Source organism: Thalassophryne amazonica, chromosome 20 (genome assembly GCF_902500255.1).
Source record: "Thalassophryne amazonica chromosome 20, fThaAma1.1, whole genome shotgun sequence".
Taxonomy (NCBI): domain Eukaryota; kingdom Metazoa; phylum Chordata; class Actinopteri; order Batrachoidiformes; family Batrachoididae; genus Thalassophryne; species Thalassophryne amazonica.
Window position 1 is genome coordinate 31,729,220 of NC_047122.1, and position 19,208 is coordinate 31,748,427.

The window sequence follows — 19,208 nt, forward strand, 5'->3', positions numbered from 1 at the left end:
GAAATGACGGACACGCAGTGAACGCATCAGCTAGCAGCTGGAGTAGCCGCAGTGCTCTGGTCGTTTTCTCTGTCTTTTATGATGAAATAATTCTGCATTTATGTGGAAATGTTTGTTGTACAAAAGCTTCAGATATCTATCACTGAGACAGATGATGACTGGAGTGCAGCTTGAAGCAGAAACGAGGTGATAATCGCTGAACCGCCGCTGATGACGCATGTGCAGTGAAGGCAGGGGGGACTGATTTTTAGGAGGGATCGTTCAGTCGGCGACACCGGCCCCACTCAACACTGTGATTATTAAAAAATTTGAATAAGCAATTTTAAAAGCAAATGCACAATAATGGACAATGCACAGTGGTTCTTCCCGCTTCACATTCAGTGGATCAGAATATATATTAGAGGTACCAGAAGGTGGCCACAGGACCCAAACAAAGAGGAAGATCCTCCTCTTGTAGGCGTAGGGAGGCTTGAGTGTGTGGATCTAGGAGGAATTGTCACAGTTTTAGGGTTTTCTGTGCTTTCAGGAGTATCTGTGGTTCCTGCGGTCACAATGGGCTGTGTTGATGAATTTGTGTCTGTGGACAGTGATGTGGGAGATGAAGAAGATGGCCATGTTTCTGTACGGTTGCTGACAGTTATCTGAGCTTAAGTCATTTGGGAACTTGCTGTGGCCGTGGTCTCTTTGGTGGTATCACCTGGTGTGACTGTGTGGCTGCTTTTGGCTGTCGTAGTTGAGGTCATTTGGGAACTTGCTGGGGCCACGGTCTGATTGTAGATATTACCAGAGGTGGCTGTTTCGTTGCTGCAAGGTGCCTCTTGTGTTTCTCCCTGACAGAATAAATTAGAATATTTCTTGAAATATTGTTATGACAAATTTCTTCACTCATATGTTCTGTTTCAGATATTAATAAAAATCTGTATATTTGAAAAACCAGTCTCGAGATACAAGGAATCGGCTCTGATCTTACACATGTTGCAGACTAATTAGAAACAAAATAGTTACACATTGTATAGACTGTTGTAGTTACACCAAACTAGCAGAAATTTCACATCATGTTTGTTTTAATTCCTTTCTAAGGTTACACTGACAATCTTTCTTGACAGTCTTTCTCAGTAAAACCTCTCCTTGTTAACAAAGGCACCTAAGTGGCTGGAGAATACATCCCTACCCAACACATAGTCCAAGCAAGTATTGAACAGACCTGGAGCTCAAACACATCCCTAAAGAAAACATGAATTCATCCTAGTTGTCAACCTAACTAGTTTCCATGGCTAGTGTGAACTTCGGATAGTGTCCTCTCTCGCTGGCCCTCTCTCAGGACCCTTGGGTTATCTCCTCGATCTTCATTTATCATCATAGCCTTATGTGCTTGGGACAGGTTGGAATCTACACTTCGCACTCATGGTAACGGTAACATAACACAACTCACTCATGGTAATGGCAACATGACACTTAACTAAACTGACTAAACCAACTGAATTACAAAAACATCAAAATCAATAACAGTAACAGCACTGTTAAACTAACATGAACCACAACAAAAACATTTTAAACCCCAAACACCCATGGTGCATTACAGCACAACATTCATTGTTTACTGTTGTTAGCTAACATTGCAAATTCTCCAAAATATTAGTCAAATGTTGAACACTTCCTGGCATGAGCAGAGTTGGAGGGGAGGCTAGGGTCGCACTGGACCCCCCTGAAATCTGACTGGACACCCCAGGTGCCACCCCAGATGATTGACATGTCTGGTTGAAAATAGCTGTTTTGAAATCGGTGACACATATTGACTGCTAGGTTCCTCCTGTACAGTAGTTGGCTCTGTTTGCCACAAAAAGTTAAAATCCACCTAAGTAGACGAAATCTTTGACCCAGATTTGAACCTGAACACGTCGTCCGAACCACGGACTCCTAACGACACCAATGTTATATGGGTGAGTAAACAACCATGTTTTATGCCAGACATGAGGTCCAGGTTGTTAAAAGCGGCATTTCTCATTTAATTCTGGTTGCCTTCTATATACGAGTTTCTCCTGTGATTTTAGACAAACTAGAGACATTCATCATGAAATGCCCCACGCGCAGTACTATTTTCCATGTAAAGTACAGTGATATGTACATGTGTGGGGTAGGTATTTGGTTGAACCAGGGGTCGAAATACATTTTTTTAACCAACTTGCACTGGTGCTAGTAGCAAAAAAAAATTTGTTGCACCAAAAAAAAAAAAAAAAAAAAAAAAAAAAATTTACTTGCACAACCAAAAGTCAGTTTTATATCAACCTTAAAACTCACCCTCTGATGTGTCAGACTTTTCCTCTCTGGGGAGAGTTTGAGAGGAGAGCAGCAGCAGCAGCCAGTTTTTTTTTTTTCACGTGCGCGTGCGAACGAATCGTCCGTGAAGATGATTTTATTTATTAACTACACAGATGTATAATAAAACAAATGGTGACTGGTTTATAACACAATTATGACAGAGTGTGAGGGGAGAGAGAGCGAGGAACTATGGAGCCCTGGAAGTGTCATCGCAAAATGTTTTGCATGTGGAGAGAATGTGCGCACGTTTTATTATATTGTGCACGTTTTATTATATTGTGCGCTCGTTTTATGATATTGTGTGCACGTTTTAACTATCGTTTGAGTAAAACAAGGGCATGATCTACATAAACGTGGTCACAATTTGTAAAACGTGCACTCAATATTGTCTTGACACATAAATGTTGGCTATTAGCCAACAAACCAGCAGACAGTGTAATACATTTCCCCATTAGAAATGGATCTGGTCAGGGTATATCATCATGGTTTGGGTGCACAAGGACATATAGAGATCTCCAGCTGCCCAGCATGGCATCATCTGGAGTTTAAGCACATTAAAAAGGATGCTGAGGGTGAAGGGTCTCCCTGTCGTGAGGATGACAATTTAGGTCATATTATGGAGTTCATTTTGAACGAAAGGAAAACCTGTGCACATTTTATTAATTCGAGGGCTCAATTAAAGGAAAACGTGTGCACGAATTACCACGGCCAGGAAAACGTTGGCACATTTTATTAATTTGAGAGCATGTTTTATTAATTCGTGGGCTCAATTAAAGGAAAACATGCACACAAATTATCATGGCCAGAAAAAAAAATATCACTTTAAGTGACATCCCCCAGGTTCCATAAAGGAACCGCAGCGGCAGACAGTTTTGTTTTTTTATGTGTGCGCGTGAACTAATCGTCCATGAAGATAATTTTATTAACTACACAGATATATAATAAAACAAGTGGTGACTGTTTATAACACAATGATGACAGAATTTGAAGGGAGAGAGAGAGGAACCGCAGCGGCACCCAGTTTTTTTTTCCTTTTCTTTGTTTACATGTGCGCGCACGAACACAACAAATAAAACTCGCTCCATGTGTGAGAGTCATAAAACGTAGGGAAGACGAAGACAACACACTGGAAATTGTTTTGTTTTTTTTCTTATTTATTCCTCTATTGGTTCATTCTACTGGTGCTTATAGTTGATGAAACTTGTATAAAGTTATTTGCACCAGTGCTAGTGCAGTATAAAATTATGTGCACCGCTCGAATAATACGTGCACAAACTAGCACATGCACGTACTATTTTGACCCCTGATTGAACCCTTATGTGTTTTATGTAAACTGGGATACACAGTGGAAAATTGGAGATTGACATTATATTTATTTATAAATATAATTGACTTCCTAAATACAGTTGACTTCCTGTTCCGGAGCACAGCGGTGTTCTGCTGTATCTGTTAGCTGTTTGAACTGAGCTGTTTGAGTTCTTTGAATTAACAGTCTTTTTCAAGACTTTTTTACTTTTTTACTTTTTTTTACTTTTTCACCGTGCTCCAACGCCTAAGGAAGACCTCTAACGGTCGAAGCATCGCGACGGAGCTCTTTTATCAGCTGGCCTTCATCAGCGTTGGCAGGCTAACTAGCTTGCTAACGCTTTCGTTTTTATTTTTGTTTTATTTTTTAGCACTGTTGTCGTGCTGCTCCACAGCTTGCCTAGTGGATTTTTATTTTATTTTAGCACTGTTGTCGTGTGTTACCTGTGCTGCTCCACAGCCTGTCCAGTGGATTTTTATTTTATTTTTTAGCACTGTTGTCGTGCGTTACCTGTGCTGCTCCACAGCCTGTTCAGTGGATTTTTATTTATTTTTTAGCACTGTTGTCGTGCGTTACCTGTGCTGCTCCACAGCCTGTTCAGTGGATTTTTATTTTATTTTTTAGCACTGTTGTCGTGTGTTACCTGTGCTGCTCCACAGCCTGTTCAGTGGATTTTTATTTTATTTTAGCGCTGTTGTCGTGCGTTGCCTGTGCTGCTCCACAGCCTGTCCAGTGGATTTTTATTTTATTTTTAGCACTGTTGTCGTGCGTTACCTGTGCTGTTCCACAGCCTGTTCAGTGGATTTTTATTTTATTTTTTAGCACTGTTGTCGTGCGTTACCTGTGCTGTTCCACAGCCTGTCCAGTGGATTTTTATTTTATTTTTTACCACTGTTGTCGTATGTTACCTGTGCTGCTCCACAGCCTGTCCAGTGGATTTTTATTTTATTTTTTGGCACTGTTGTCGTGTGTTACCTGCGCTGCTCCACAGCCTGTTCAGTGGATTTTTGTTTTGTTTTTTGGCACTGTTGTCGTGCGTTACCTGTGCTGCTCCACAGCCTGTCCAGTGGATTTTTATTTTGTTTTAGCACTGTTGTCGTGCGTTACCTGTGCTGCTCCACAGCCTGTCCAGTGGATTTTGATTTAGCACTGTTGTCGTGCGTTACCTGTGCTGCTCCACAGCCTGTCCAGTGGATTTTTATTTTGTTTTAGCACTGTTGTCGTGCGTGCCTGTGCTGCTCCACAGCCTGTCCAGTGGATTTTTATTTTTATTTTATTTTTTAGCACTGTTGTCGTGCGTTACCTGTGCTGCTCCACAGCCTGTCTAGTGGATTTTTATTTTGTTTTAGCACTGTTGTCGTGCGTTGCCTGTGCTGCTCCACAGCCTGTCCTGTGGATTTTTATTTTATTTTATTTTATTTTTTAGCACTGTTGTTGTGCGTTACCTGTGCTGCTCCACAGCCTGTCTAGTGGATTTTTATTTTATTTTAGCACTGTTGTCGTGCGTTACCTGTGCTGCTCCACAGCCTGTCTAGTGTCGGATTCCTGTTTGGGAATCCGCTAGCTTAGCGTAGCTACTAGCTCTTAGCCGTTTTAGCATGGCGGCTTCTCCTGTCTCTCCCGTACTTTTCTGCTCTGGGTGTGAAATGTTTAGTATTCCTCGGCCTCTTTTAGCAGTAACGGTACTTGTAATAAGTGCAGCTTATTCGTAGCTTTGGAGGCCAGGCTGGGCGAATTGGAGGCTCGGCTCCGCACCGTGGAAAATTCTACAGCTAGCCAGGCCCCTGTAGTCGGTGCGGACCAAGGTAGCTTAGCCGCCGTTAGTTCCCCCCTGGCAGACCCCGTGCAGTCGGGAAGGCAGGCTGACTGGGTGACTGTGAGGAGGAAGCGTAGCCCTAAACAGAAGCCCCGTGTACACCGTCAACCCGTTCACATCTCTAACCGTTTTTCCCCACTCGACGATACACTCGCCGAGGATCAAACTCTGGTTATTGGCGACTCTGTTTTGAGAAATGTGAAGTTAGCGACACCAGCAACCATTGTCAATTGTCTTCCGGGGGCCAGAGCAGGCAACATCGAAGGACATTTGAAATTGCTGGCTAAGGCTAAGCGTAAATTTGGTAAGATTGTAATTCACGTCGGCAGTAATGACACTCGGTTACGCCAATCGGAGGTCACTAAAATTAACATTGAATCGGTGTGTAACTTTGCAAAAACAATGTCGGACTCTGTTGTTTTCTCTGGGCCCCTCCCCAATCAGACCGGGAGTGACATGTTTAGCCGCATGTTCTCCTTGAATTGCTGGCTGTCTGAGTGGTGTCCAAAAAATGAGGTGGGCTTCATTGATAATTGGCAAAGCTTCTGGGGAAAACCTGGTCTTGTTAGGAGAGACGGCATCCATCCCACTTTAGAGGGAGCAGCTCTCATTTCTAGAAATCTGGCCAATTTTTTGGGATCCTCCAAACTGTGACTGTCTAGCGTTGGGACCAGGAGGCAGAGCTGTGGTCTTATACACCTCTCTGCAGCTTCTCTCCCCCTGCCATCCCCCTATTACCCCATCCCCGTAGAGACGGTGCCTGCTCCCAGACCACCAATAACTAGCAAAATCTATTTAAGCATAAAAATTCAAAAAGAAAAAATAATATAGCACCTTCAATTGCACCACAGACTAAAACAGTTAAATGTGGTCTATTAAACATTAGGTCTCTTTCTTCTAAGTCCCTGTTGGTAAATGATATAATAATTGATCAACGTATTGATTTATTCTGCCTAACAGAAACTTGGTTACAGCAGGATGAATATGTTAGTTTAAATGAGTCAACACCCCCGAGTCACACTAACTGTTAGAATGCTCGTAGCACGGGCCGGGGCGGAGGATTAGCAGCAATCTTCCATTCCAGCTTATTAATTAATCAAAAACCTAGACAGAGCTTTAATTCATTTGAAAGCTTGTCTCTTAGTCTTGTCCATCCAAATTGGAAGTCCCAAAAAACAGTTTTATTTGTTATTATCTATCGTCCACCTGGTCGTTACTGTGAGTTTCTCTGTGAATTTTCAGACCTTTTGTCTGATTTAGTGCTTAGCTCAGATAAGATAATTATAGTGGGCGATTTTAACATCCACACAGATGCTGAGAATGACAGCCTCAACACTGCATTTAATCTATTATTAGACTCTATCGGCTTTGCTCAAAAAGTAAATGAGTCCACCCACCACTTTAATCATATTTTAGATCTTGTTCTGACTTATGGTATGGAAATAGAAGACTTAACAGTATTCCCTGAAACTCCCTTTTGTCTGATCATTTTTTAATAACATTACATTTACCCTGATGGACTACCCTGCAGTGGGGAATAAGTTTCATTACACTAGAAGTCTTTCAGAAAGCGCTGTAACTAGGTTTAAGGATATGATTCCTTCTTTATGTTCTCTAATGTCATATACCAACACAGAGCAGAGTAGCTACCTAAACTCTGTAAGGGAGTTAGAGTATCTTGTCAATAGTTTTACATCCTCATTGAAGACAACTTTGGATGCTGTAGCTCCTCTGAAAAAGAGAGCTTTAAATCAGAAGTGCTTGACTCCGTGGTATAACTCACAAACTCGTAGCTTAAAGCAGATAACCCGTAAGTTGGAGAGGAAATGGCGTCTCACTAATTTAGAAGATCTTCACTTAGCCTGGAAAAAGAGTTTGTTGCTCTATAAGAAAGCCCTTCGTGAAGCTAGGACATCTTTCTACTCATCACTAATTGAAGAAAATAAGAACAACCCCAGGTTTCTTTTCAGCACTGTAGCCAGGCTGACAAAGAGTCAGAGCTCTATTGAGCTGAGTATTCCATTAACTTTAACTAGTAATGACTTCATGACTTTCTTTGCTAACAAAATTTTGACTATTAGAGAAAAAATTACTCATAACCATCCCAAAGATGTATCGTTATCTTTGGCTGCTTTCAGTGATGCCGGTATTTGGTTAGACTCTTTCTCTCCGATTGTTCTGTCTGAGTTATTTTCATTAGTTACTTCATCCAAACCATCAACATGCTTATTAGACCCCATTCCTGCCAGGCTGCTCAAGGAAGTCCTACCATTATTTAATGCTTCAATCTTAAATATGATCAATCTATCTTTGTTAGTTGGTTATGTACCACAGGCCTTTAAGGTGGCAGTAATTAAACCATTACTTAAAAAGCCATCACTTGACCCAGCTATCTTAGCTAATTATAGGCCAATCTCCAACCTTCCTTTTCTCTCAAAGATTCTTGAGAGGGTAGTTGTAAAACAGCTAACTGATCACCTGCAGAGGAATGGTCTATTTGAAGAGTTTCAGTCAGGTTTTAGAATTCATCATAGTACAGAAACAGCATTAGTGAAGGTTACAAATGATCTTCTTATGGCTTCGGACAGTGGACTTATCTCTGTGCTTGTTCTGTTGGACCTCAGTGCTGCTTTTGATACTGTTGACCATAAAATTTTATTACAGAGATTAGAGCATGTCATAGGTATTAAAGGCATTGCGCTGCGGTGGTTTGAATCATATTTGTCTAATAGATTACAGTTTGTTCATGTAAATGGGGAATCTTCTTCACAGACTAAGTTAATTATGGAGTTCCACAAGGTTCTGTGCTAGGACCAATTTTATTCACTTTATACATGCTTCCCTTGGGCAGTATTATTAGACGGTATTGCTTAAATTTTCATTGTTACGCAGATGATACCCAGCTTTATCTATCCATGAAGCCAGAGGATACGCACCAATTAGCTAAACTGCAGGATTGTCTTACAGACATAAAGACATGGATGACCTCTAATTTCCTGCTTTTAAACTCAGATAAAACTGAAGTTATTGTACTTGGCCCCACAAATCTTAGAAGCATGGTGTCTAACCAGATCGTTACTCTGGATGGCATTTCCCTGATCTCTAGTAATACTGTGAGAAATCTTGGAGTTATTTTTGATCAGGATATGTCATTCAAAGCGCATATTAAACAAATATGTAGGACTGCCTTTTTGCATTTACGCAATATCTCTAAAATCAGAAAGGTCTTGTCTCAGAGTGATGCTGAAAAACTAATTCATGCATTTATTTCCTCTAGGCTGGACTATTGAAATTCATTATTATCAGGTTGTCCTAAAAGTTCCCTAAAAAGCCTTCAGTTGGTTCAGAATGCTGCAGCTAGAGTACTGACGGGGACTAGCAGGAGAGAGCATATCTCACCCGTGTTGGCCTCCCTTCATTGGCTTCCTGTTAATGCTAGAATAGAATTTAAAATTCTTCTTCTTACTTATAAGGTTTTGAATAATCAGGTCCCATCTTATCTTAGGGACCTCGTAGTACCATATTACCCCATTAGAGCGCTTCGCTCTCAGACTGCGGGCTTACTTGTAGTTCCTAGGGTTTGTAAGAGTAGAATGGGAGGCAGAGCCTTCAGCTTTCAGGCTCCTCTCCTGTGGAACCAGCTCCCAATTCAGATCAGGGAGACAGATACCCTCTCTACTTTTAAGATTAGGCTTAAAACTTTCCTTTTCGCTAAGGCTTATAGTTAGGGCTGGATCGGGTGACCCTGGACCATCCCTTGGTTATGTTGCTTTAGACGTAGACTGTGTTTCATAATTATTGTATGGCCTTGCCTTGCAATGTGGAGCGCCTTGGGGCAACTGTTTGTTGTGATTTGGCGCTATACAAGAAAAAAGTTGATTGATTGATTGATTTATTTAGAGGATGTGGCCAACAGTGACCATAAAAAGTCGGTAGCCTTTGAACAAATGCAACTATTGTTAATTTTTTAAAAATAGGTCATCACTGGCCTTCGAACCCATGCAAAGTACTCCTCCAAGGCATGTACCCACCAAATATGAAGTTTCTGCGAGCAACAGGTGCCGAGCTACATTGCGGTGAACAAATTTCAGGTGAAGGATTTGACACTTGTGACCACTAGTGACCTTCAAAAGTAGATCAAGGTCACCACCCTTCGAACCCATGTGAAGTAGGGTACATACTCAAGGTATGTACCCACGCAGAAACTTCAACTTCATAATAAAGTGGCTTATTTATCTATTTTAAAACCATTGTCTTAAACTTATCTGCCTTAGATTTGGCTCCTTTTTAAGTTGCTTGAGTCACAAGTAATTTACCCGCTTTTGAAGATGGTTTAACTGCAGTTGAATTTTGATTTTTAAATGACTTTAATGTCTGGATTAAAGTCATTTAAAAATCTTTCCATTGTTTGGAAACAATAAAATCTATTTATTTTAATTTTTCTTTATTTATTTTTGTTTTTTGCAGAAGGCTCTAAAATCAGATTTTCACATTAAATCCAAATTAAATCACTGTACCTTTTTTCAGTCATGCAAATGCAGAAGAAAATAACATGCTATCTGGTTTAATGTGTTTTAAAATCAGTGCAAATCAGCCTACGTGTTGTGTGGGCCGCCCGAAGAGGAGGTACTGTTGGCCCAACACCAGAGGGCGCCCTGCCTGAAGGCGGGCTTCAGGCACTAGAGGGCGCAGTCGCCGCAGAGGAGCTCCAGGAGCCCGGAGCTGACAGCTGTCACCACTCATCAATCATCATCACCATAAAAGCCTGGAGGAGACACCACATCTCTGCCGAGAAATCGTCTTACCAACAGGTAAAACTCTCAGCCGTGTCTGTGCTGAACGCACTTATCATTGTCTTTTGAAACCTTTGCAGGAGTACCTGTTATCTTCAGTCAGCTGGGAGCTGGGTTTTGGACATAGAAGAGTGACGGACTTCACACCTCTTTCCAAACCAGAGAAGTAACAGTCGGTCTCTGCACGTTTCTGTGTTTTTGTGTTGGAGGTGGAGATTCTCCCACAAAAGGAACTGAACTGAGTTGCTGATTGTTCTGCTGGGTGTGCACACACCCACTTGATCTGTTTTTGCTTTCTGCCAGCAGTACCCGCTCCGACAGCTGAAGGCGGTGGCCACCTGGAGACTCAGGACTTGGCGGCTCTGGTGGCTCTCGGGTCTCCGCTGGCAGTGGAAATCGTGTGGGTCCCGACTCTTCTCTGGACAGGCGTCTCCTATCCTCGAGCCTGCCCACACGACACCGACTGTGTAATTGACTGTTGTTTAAAACCGTATCTGTATACCGTTGTGCGCTTTTCACAACATTAAATTGTTACTTTTTGGCATTTCCATTGTCCGTTCATTTACGCCCCCTGTTGTGGGTCCGTGTCATCACACTTTTCACAACACTACGGTAACTTTGCCGTTGAACTGTTTAAATCCAGACTGAGTCCCACTGAATCAATTTTAAACTATTTCACCTGCAGCTTAAATGTGATTGGAAGTGGTTCATACATTTTAAAGTGTTTAAAAATAAATTTAAACAACTTTTTTCAACATTGAATCCAGTTTAAACAATTATACCTTTTGTAGCCGTGTAGATATAGCTGAAAATAACTTAGTGTGTTTAACCAGAACCACCAAAACCATTCACTTAGTGATTTTGGTGTAGAACACTGTGAAATCAGAAGTCCCACTGAATCCAATTTAAAGTTTCTCCTTTAAGAGCTATTTTGTTTAAAGTGATTCAGAATGTATAAAGTCTTATAAAATCAGCTTCTAGTCTGTTATGGAGTGTCAAAGGATTCAAAATCAAAAAACCCTTTTATCTTTTCAGCACTGTTTAAATGTGTAGTTGAAAATAAGGTGCTATTTGGATTAAACTTTAATCAAACATGCATAAAACATTTTGAAAGTAATTTAAACAAGTTTATTTTGGGCTACGGAGCGTTTAAAACTTTTAAACAAAGGATAAACTCATTTGAGAGCACTTTACCAGTAATGGGTTATTTGGTGGTCTCAAACGTACATAAAGTGTTTTAAAAGCAATTTGAACAAGATTAGTTTGCTGTCCAGAGGGTTTAAAATGATAAACTTTTGATCATTTGAGAGAACTTCACAGGTAATAATGGGCTATTTGGATTAAAGTTGTTTCAAATGTACATAGTGTTTTAAAAGCAATTTGAACAAGTTTAGTTTGGTGTCCAGAGGGTTTAAAATGATAAACTTTTCTACATAAAGGATGAACTTTTTTTTATCATTTGAGAAACCTTTACAGGTAATAATGGGCTATTTGGTATAAAGTAGTTTCAAACGTACACAAAGTGTTTTAAAAGCAATTTGAACAAGATTAGTTTGGAGTCCAGGGGGTTTAAAATATAAACTTTTCTACATAAAGGATAAACTTATCATTTCAGAGACCTTTACAGGTAATAATGGACTATTTGGTATAAAGTGGTTTCAAACATACATAAAGTATTTTAAAAGCAATATGAAGATTAGTTTGGAGTCCAGAGGGTTTAAAATATAACATTTTCTACATAAAGGATCAACTTTTTATCATTTCAGAGCACTTCACAGGTACTACAACTGAAAATAAGGTTTTAAAGTAGGTTCAAACTTGTTTAAAATTGAATTTAATCCACTTTTAATTTGGGGAGAATAGTTTCAAATCGCCCGGAGCAACTTGATCTTCAATCAAAAACAGAATTGTTTAAACCTGACATGTGGCCAGGGACGCGGCTGCCCCCGCCGCCTGTCTTAGCGTCCGTACCGGACTTTCTACGCCGGCCGCTTGGCATGTTGCCTCGGCGTCTTCGTCGCAGAGGACGCGGGAAGAGAGGAGGAGTCCGTGTTCGGCTCAGAGTGTGCCTGGCTGTTTCCTGCAAACATGCTCCACGACAATTCATAGCCGGATTCTTCACACCATATGACGGTTACGACGTGCGGCGTTCCCTGACTTTTCACTATCAGTGGCTCCGGCCGGTTGTCCGGGTTGCCGGGTCTCCACTTCCGCGTCGCCGTCCTGTGAGGAGCTGCAGTCGTGGCTGCGTGCAGGAGAACCTGCGCCCGCTCAGTCGTGTCTCGCAGCAGACTGACGTGCGCTCAGTCCGTGTGGCGCTCATCAACACAAGATCACTCACAAGTAAGACTTTCATTTTGAATGACTTTTTCTCCAGTCGTGATCTGGACTTTCTCCTGTTACCGGAGACCTGGTTGAAACCAGGTGAAAATAGCGCCTTTTCTGAGCTCCTCCCCCCCGGCTGCTCATTTTTCAGCTCCCCGCGAGCATCAGGTCGAGGCGGTGGTGTGGCCACGGTTTTTAAAGACAGTTTTAAATGCCGATTTTTATCTTCTAATGTCTACTCCACTTTTGAACTTCAGTTGTTTGTGATGGAGTTCGACTGTCCTGTGCTCTGTGCTGTTGTTTATCGTCCACCAAAATTTAATAAGGATTTTATTCAGGAGTTTTCTGAGTTTCTTGTTGTGTGGGCCGCCAGAAGAGGAGGTACTGCTGGCCCACCACCAAAGGGCGCCCTGCCTGAAGTGCGGGCTTCAGGCACGAGAGGGCGCTGCCGCCACGGACACAGCCGGGAGTGACAGCTGTCACTCATTAATTCCTGACAGCTGTCACACATTCTACATCATCGCACTCCATAAAACCCAGACGTCATCTCCACCTCATCGCCGAGATATCGTACTTCATTAGAGGTAATATCCTCAGCCTTTTTGTGGTATTTTGTAAATCAGTTTATTGTGAGTGTTTGCAGGAGTACCGGTCCTTTTTGTGGAGGCTGTGCAAGACGGCACTCTTTTTCCTCTGAGGGATCGCTGCAACGTATTGAGTGAGAGGTGGAGGTGGCATTCCCACCGTTGTTGTTACTGGGTGTACACACACCCACACTTGACTGTCTTTGTTCTCGCCAGCAGTACCAGATCCGACAGTCGGGGACGGTGATCACCTGGGAATTCGGGACTTGGCGGCTCCAGTATTCACCAGGTTCTGTGGCGGCGGAAATCGTGTGGTTCCGGCTCTTCTCAGGACAGACGTCTTCTATCCTCGAGCCTGCCCACACGTCACCTTTGTGGATTGACTGTAATTATATTCTGAGATTGTCTGTATGTTCGTTGTGCACATTTCACAACATTAAATTGTTACTTTTTGGCTCATCTATTGGCCGTTCATTTGCGCCCCCTGTTGTGGGTCCGTGTCACTACACTTTCACAACAGGATATCTCGGCCAGCGTCATGGACTCCGAGGGGCGTCACCCGGCTGTTGAACGACCAATGGGAGAGCAGGGAGCGCAGGCGTCTGCAGGAGGCGTGATTGGTGAGCTGCAGCACATTCTCACCGCCTTCACGGCTCGGTTGGATCAAATGACCGAGCAAAACATCCTCCTGAACCGCAGGGTGGAGGCTCTCTCCGCACAGATGGCGGCGAGTGCTCAGGGCGCTGCTGCAGCTCCTCCTCCTGCCGACCCTGTGCAGGATATAAACGTTCTAGTGGTGGTTCAACAACCCCTCCCACCATCCCCTGAAGCATACATAAGCCCTCCTGAGCCATATGGAGGTTGTGTGGAGACGTGCGCGGACTTCCTCATGCAGTGTTCGCTCGTCTTCGCACAACGTCCCATCATGTACGCATCAGATGCTAGTAAAATAGCTTATGTGATTGCTCTGCTTCGGGGTAAGGCACGCGCCTGGGCTACGGCGCTCTGGGAACAGAACTCACGGTTGTTATCAGCATACACTGGGTTTGTGGGGGAGTTCAGAACAGTGTTTGATCACCCTAACAGAGGAGAGACCGCTTCAACCGTGCTGCTGTCAATGAGACAGGGACGCGAGAGCGCAGCCGCTTATGCAGTCAACTTCCGCATCGCGGCTGCGAGGTCCGGCTGGAATAACGTTGCGCTCCGCGCCACCTTCATAAACGGACTGTCGTTGGTCCTGAAGGAGCAGCTGGTAGCTAAGGAGGAACCGCGGGATTTAGATGGGCTTATCGATCTCGTTATACGGTTAGACAATCGGTTGGAGGAACGCCGTCGGGAGCGAGGCGAAGGACGTGACCGGATAGGCGCCGCCCCTCTCCCTTCCAGGTTCGAAAAGGGGCCGCCCTCCCCACGCTCCACAGCCGCAGCGCTATGTGGGGCAACAGCTCCCCCTGCTGACGTTGTTAGGGAAACGCACAGGGCCAAAATGAGGAGGCTGATCCGCGGAGAGTGTTTTCTCTGCAGCTCAAAGGAGCACACACAGAAAAACTGCCCCAAACGGCCACAACATCAACCGCCCTCAGAGACTGGGCTAAGGGGGGGTCAAAGATTCACGTGAGACACACACATTGCCACCCGACTCCCAGTTACAATCCTGAGCGGGGATTTAACCCTTCAAGCCCCAGCACTGGTGGACACGGGGTCAGAAGGGAATCTGCTAGACAGCAGATGGGCAAGGGAGGTAGGGCTCCCTCTGGTGGCGCTTCCTTCGCCAGTGCAGGTGCGGGCACTAGATGGCACCCTCCTCCCTTTAATCACACACAAGACACAACCAGTAACTCTGGTGGTGTCTGGAAACCATCGGGAGGAGATTGAGTTTTTTGTAACTCCTTCTACCTCCCACGTGATTTTGGGCTTCCCATGGATGTTGAAGCACAATCCCCGGATTGATTGGCCGTCTGGGGTGGTGGTTCAGTGGAGCGAAACCTGCCATCGGGTGTGTTTAGGATCCTCGGTTCCTCCCGGTTTACATGTTAAGGAGGAGGTCAAAGTCCCTCCCAATCTGACGGCAGTGCCGGTTGAGTACCACGATCTTGCTGATGTCTTCAGCAAGGATCTGGCACTCACCCTTCCCCCGCACCGTCCGTACGATTGTGCCATTGATTTGGTTCCAGGCGCTGAGTTCCCGTCCAGCAGGCTGTACAACCTCTCACGACCTGAGCGCGAATCAATGGAGACCTACATCCGGGACTCATTAGCTGCCGGGCTGATCCGGAACTCCACCTCCCCGATGGGGGCAGGTTTCTTTTTTGTGGGCAAGAAAGATGGCGGACTCCGTCCATGCATTGATTACAGGGGGCTGAATGAGATTACGGTTCGCAACCGATACCCGTTGCCATTGTTGGATTCCGTGTTCACCCCCTGCATGGAGCCAAAATCTTTACTAAGCTGGATCTTAGAAATGCGTATCACCTGGTTCGGATCCGGAAGAGAGACGAATGGAAGACGGCATTTAACACCCCGTTAGGTCACTTTGAGTACCTGGTCATGCCGTTCGGCCTCACCAACGCCCCCGCGACGTTCCAAGCCTTGGTTAACGACGTCTTGCGGGACTTCCTGCACCGATTCGTCTTCGTATATCTGGACGATATTCTCATCTTTTCTCCGGATCCTGAGACCCATGTCCAGCATGTACATCAGGTCCTGCAGCGGTTATTAGAGAACCGACTGTTTGTGAAGGGCGAGAAGTGCGAGTTTCACTGCACGTCTTTGTCCTTCCTGGGGTTTATCATCTCCTCTAACTCCGTCGCCCCTGATCCGGCCAAGGTTGTGGCGGTGAGAGATTGGCCCCAACCAACAAGCCGTAGGAAGCTGCAACAGTTCCTCGGCTTCGCTAATTTCTATAGGAGGTTCATTAAGGGCTACAGTCAGGTAGTTAGCCCCCTGACAGCCCTGACCTCTCCAAAAGTTCCCTTCACCTGGTCGGATCGGTGCGAAGCCGCGTTCAAGGAGTTGAAACGACGGTTCTCTACTGCGCCAGTTTTGGTGCAGCCCGACCCTAGCCGCCAGTTCGTGGTTGAAGTGGACGCCTCTGACTCAGGGATAGGAGCCGTGCTATCCCAGAGCAGAGAGACCGATAAGGTTCTTCACCCGTGTGCCTACTTTTCTCGCAGGTTGACCCCAGCTGAACGGAACTATGACGTCGGCAATTGAGAACTCCTTGCAGTGAAAGAGGCTCTTGAGGAGTGGAGACACCTGTTGGAGGGAGCATCTGTGCCATTCACGGTTTTCACTGACCATCGGAACCTGGAGTATATCAGGACCACCAAGCGGCTGAACCCCAGGCAAGCCCGCTGGTCACTGTTCTTCGGACGTTTTGACTTCCGGATCACCTATCGCCCCGGCACCAAGAACCAGAGATCGGATGCCTTGTCCCGGGTACACGAAGATGAAGTCAAAACGGTGCTGTCGGATCCACTGGTGCCCATCATTCCGGAGTCCACTATCGTGGCCACCCTCACCTGGGACGTGGAGAAGACGGAGCCCGGACCCCGGAACCGGTCCGACGAACCGTCTATACGTCCCACCAGAGGCCAGAGCTGCAGTCTTGGACTTCTGTCACGGTTCCAAGCTCTCCTGTCATCCAGGGGTGCGAAGGACCGTGGCAGTTGTCCGGCAGCGCTTCTGGTGGGCGTCTATGGAGGCCGACGTCCGGGAGTACATCCAGGCCTGCACCACCTGTGCCAGGGGCAAGGCTGACCACAAGAGGTCCCAAGGGCTTCTCCAGCCACTTCCTGTGCCTCATCGCCCCTGGTCCCATATCGGCCTGGATTTCGTCACGGGCCTCCCGCCATCCCAGGGCAACACCACCATCTTCACAATAGTGGACCGATTCTCCAAGGCGGCCCACTTCGTGGCCCTCCCGAAGCTCCCAACAGCCCAGGAGACAGCAGACCTCCTGGTCCACCACGTCGTCCGTCTGCATGGGATACCCACCAACATCGTCTCTGATCGTGGTCCCCAGTTCTCCTCACACGTCTGGAGGAGCTTCTGCCGGGAACTGGGGGCCACTGTGAGCCTCTCGTCCGGGTATCACCCGCAGACCAATGGACAGGCAGAACGGGCCAATCAGGAGTTGGAGCAAGCCCTGCGCTGCGTAACATCCGCACACCCGACGGCCTGGAGTGAACATCTGGCCTGGATCGAGTATGCGCATAACAGCCAGGTGTCCTCTGCCACCGCCCTCTCCCCGTTTGAGGTGTGTTTGGGGTATCAGCCCCCATTGTTTCCCGTGGTGGAGGGAGAGGTCGGTGTGCCCTCGGTCCAGGCCCACCTGCGGAAGTGCCGTCGGGTGTGGCGCTCTGCCCGTTCTGCCTTGTTGAAGGCCCGGACGAGGGCGAAGACCCATGTGGACCGCCGGCGATCCCCGGCCCCTGCTTACCAGCCCGGGCAGGAGGTGTGGCTGTCCACGAAGGACATCCCCCTCCAAGTGGACTCCCCCAAGTTGAAGGACCGTTACATTGGACCTTTCAAGATCCTCAAAATCCTCAGTCCTGCCGTAGTGAAGCTCCAACTCCCAGCTTCACTGCGGATCCACCCGGTTTTTCATGTGTCCAGACTCAAGCCTCACCACACCTCACCCCTCTGTGCTCCCGGTCCGGCGCCGCCTCCTGCCCGGATCATTGACGGGGAGCCGGCTTGGACAGTGCGCCGGCTCCTGGACGTCCGTCGAATGGGCCGGGGGTTCCAGTATTTGGTGGACTGGGAGGGGTATGGACCCAAAGAACGCTCCTGGGTGAAGAGGAGCTTCATCCTGGACCCGGCCCTCCTGGCCGTTTTCTACTGCAGACACCCGGACAAGCCTGGTCGGGCGCCAGGAGGCGCCCGTTGAGGGGGGGGTCCTGTTGTGTGGGCCACCAGAAGAGGAGGTACTGCTGGCCCACCACCATAGGGCACCCTGCCTGAAGTGCGGGCTTCAGGCACGAGAGGGCGCTGCCGCCACAGACACAGCCGGGAGTGACAGCTGTCACTCATTAATTCCTGACAGCTGTCACACATTCTACATCATCGCACTCCATAAAACCCAGACGTCATCTCCACCTCATCGCCGAGATATCGTACTTCATTAGAGGTAATATCCTCAGCCTTTTTGTGGTATTTTGTAAATCAGTTTATTGTGAGTGTTTGCAGGAGTACCGGTCCTTTTTGTGGAGGCTGTGCAAGACTGCACTCTTTTTCCTCTGAGGGATCGCTGCAACGTATTGAGTGAGAAGTGGAGGTGGCATTCCCACCGTTGTTGTTACTGGGTGTACACACACCCACACTTGACTGTCTTTGTTCTCACCAGCAGTACCAGATCCGACAGTCGGGGACGGTGATCACCTGGGAATTCGGGACTTGGCGGCTCCAGTATTCACCAGGTTCTGTGGCGGCGGAAATCGTGTGGTTCCGGCTCTTCTCAGGACAGACGTCTTCTATCCTCGAGCCTGCCCACACGTCACCTTTGTGGATTGACTGTAATTATATTCTGAGATTGTCTGTATGTTCGTTGTGCACATTTCACAACATTAAATTGTTACTTTTTGGCTCATCTATTGGCCGTTCATTTGCGCCCCCTGTTGTGGGTCCGTGTCACTACACTTTCACAACATTTCTGGCAGATTTTATCCCAAAATAAGATAAATTTTTGGTCTGTGGTGATTTTAATATTCATATCTGTTGTCCTTCTAATCAGCTGGCTGATGATTTTAAAAGCCTCCTGAACTCTTTTGGTCTAACACAAGTTGTGCATGGACCAACACATAATCTTGGACACACCTTGGACCTGGTCATTTCTTTTGGGCTCCCAGTTTCACTTAAGGACATATCAGACATTGCTATTTCAGATCACTTTCCTGTTATTTTTGAATTTATTGCTCCTCCATCTGCTAGTAAGCCACTTGTTCCTGTCTCTCGCCGCCGTTTGGTCACCTCCTCGACAGCGGGGGACTTTGCTGCTACCTTCATGGACTCTCAGTTTTATGCCATGAATGGACTGGTTTCTCCATTACTCCCAGATAACATCC

General features: G+C 46.0%; 1 long non-coding RNA gene across 2 annotated transcripts in view; it reads right to left on the minus strand.

Annotated features, from left to right (window-relative positions):
- Positions 1 to 287: 287 nt before the first annotated feature.
- LOC117501275 overlaps positions 288 to 19,208 on the minus strand; it is a 38,949-nt gene continuing 20,028 nt past the window's right edge. For both annotated transcript variants that reach the window (XR_004557991.1, XR_004557992.1), the window contains exon 3: positions 288 to 830. This is a non-coding gene — a long non-coding RNA (uncharacterized LOC117501275). The remainder of the gene's footprint in view (positions 831 to 19,208) is intronic.